Raw genomic sequence first — 2,500 nt, forward strand, 5'->3', positions numbered from 1 at the left:
CAATGCTGACAGTTCCCACATGATCTTCCAGGGCGTCAGTCATGATCCTTTCAAGAAAGAGGTTGAAGAGAGTGGGAGAGAGTAGACAGCCCTGTCAGACTCCGACCGTGGTTCTAAACCAGTTACCCGTGCTACCATTGAAGAGGACTGCATTGGTTGCTCTTTCGTATAGGTTCTGTATGGCTTGGATGATGTCTTCACTGATGTTGAATTTGTGCATGGTGGCCCATAAGGCAGCGTGCCATACCCTGTCGAACGCCTTCTTGAAGTCAATGAAGACGTGGTAGAGGTCTCTTTGGTGCTGGAGATACTTCTCGCACAGCAAGCGCAGGTTGAAGATTTGTTCTGTTGTGCTTCTCCCTGCTCTGAAGCCGGCCTGCTCTTCGGCGATGATCATTTCTGCTTGCGGCTTCAGTCGGTTGAGAAGGACCTTTAGCATGACCTTGCTGGGGTGGCTGATTAGGCTGATAGTGCGGTAGTTTTTGCACTGTTGTAGATTGCCCTTCTTGGGGATTGTGATGACCAATGATTGTGTCCAGGTGGTTGGCCACTCTCCCGTCTGCAGGATCTTATTACAGATGGTGGTGAGGGCATCAATCACCGCTTCGCCTCCAGCTTGAATCAGTTCGGCGGGAATGTTGTCGACGCCAGCTGACTTCCCTGCTTTCAGTGTCTTCACTGCTGCCTCTACTTCTTCCCGAAGAATTGGCTGGCTGTCGTTGTTGGTTGATGGGGGACAGTTCAGGACTGAAGTGTCACCTTTGGTGTCATGGTTGTACAACTCGGAGCAATATTCAGTCCAGCGCTGTATGATGTCTTTTTCTTCAATGAGGCATTTCCCTGATTTGTCCTGGATGGTGCTGACTCGTCCTTGCTTGGTTGTTGTCAAGTTTTTGACAGTTGCGTATGCTCTTTTTGAGTTGTTCTTTTGCAGGTTGTCTTCAATCTCTGAGCACTGTTGTTCTATCCAGTTTTCTTTTGCTTTTCTCATGCTGGATTTGACCTTGTTGTTGGCGGTCCTGTATTTGTTTGTTCCTTCAGGGGTGCCTTTCTTGTTCTTCCGTGCTCTTCGTTTATCGCTTAGGTCGAGGATGTCAGGGGTGACCCAGGGCTTCTTCACTGGTCGTTTTGTGCCCAGAACTTCTTTGGCAGTCTCAGTCACTGCAGTGTTAAATGCAGTTGTTTCTCTGTCGATGTTCACCTCTTCGTCCTGCAAGATGGTCAGTGCGGCGAATTTTCCTCCAATTATGGCTTTGAAAGATTCTGCAACCTCTGGGTCTTTCAGTTTCTCGAGGTCGAATCTCATTCGTGTGGTACCTTGCTTTGCGATCTTCTTGCGGCGGAGTCGGAAGGTCATCATGACCAGGTTGTGGTCGCTGCCCACGTCTGCCCCTGGGAAGCTTCTGGTCCTGGCGATGTTGATGCAGGACCGAAAGCGTTTCTTCACCAGGATGTAGTCGATCTGGTTGTTGTAGTCTCCGCCAGGGCTTTGCCAGGTCCATCTTCTGGATTTTTTGTGCGCTCCAAGTGTGTTTGCCAATATGAGGTCATTGTATCTGGCAAACTCCAACAATCTGAGACCTCTGTCGTTGGATGCCTCATTACAGAAAGGACCGCAGTTGCCTTGCCAGTTTGGCTGTGCGTCTGCTCCAACCTTTGCGTTCCAGTCGCCCTGCACCACAAGTATGTCCTTCCGTGGTGCTTGGTTCACGATGTCTTGTAGTTGGTCGTAGAATGCCTCAACCTCGCTGTCCTCGTAGTCAGAGGTAGGTGCGTACGCCTGTATGATCGTGATGTTGAATGGTGAGGCTTTGAGCCGAATGGTGATGATGCGGCTTGAAACTGGGCGACATCCCAAGATGCAGTTTGTGATGTTCTTGAGGACGAGGAAGCCTACCCCATGCTCGTGGCGGTCTTCTTTGCCACTGTAGTACAGTTTGTGGCCTTCTTCAGTTGTGAGATCTTTAATGTTCTTCAAGCGTACTTCACAAAGCCCTATGATGTTCCAGTTGTATCGTTCCATCTCGTATGTCAGTTCTTTGATTTTTCCTGCTGCACGGAGAGTTCTGACGTTCCATGTGCCAATCACGATGTTGTCTCTGCCTCTGATTTTTGCTGAGGTGTTACCAGTAGCATATTTTTCGCCTCTGCCCTGGTGTGCAGCAGAAGACGCGGTCCTTGGTGACCCGGGCGGCGACCGATCCGGTATGGAATGAGTGGGGGTTGTCATCATCATGGTGTGTCTTGGGCTGAGTGGCCTGGCGGAGCCCATCCCTCTCCAGGTCGTTGGTCACAGCCGAGGTCACCCAATACCTGGGTGGTCGCCTTGACCCCGGACACTTAGTCGTTGAGCTTGCTGGAAGCCCTTCCGCCCTAGCCGTTGGCTGGCTGTGCAGCTCTTCCTCCCCCTAGTGGTGCAGTGTCAACACCACCCCCTCACGTGGTTTAGCCCGCCAGCTGAGGCGGTGTACCAGGGTGTGGCGCTTGGAGCCAACACGTG

This window comes from Babylonia areolata, chromosome 35 (assembly GCF_041734735.1).
Source record: "Babylonia areolata isolate BAREFJ2019XMU chromosome 35, ASM4173473v1, whole genome shotgun sequence".
In the NCBI taxonomy this organism is placed as follows: domain Eukaryota; kingdom Metazoa; phylum Mollusca; class Gastropoda; order Neogastropoda; family Buccinidae; genus Babylonia; species Babylonia areolata.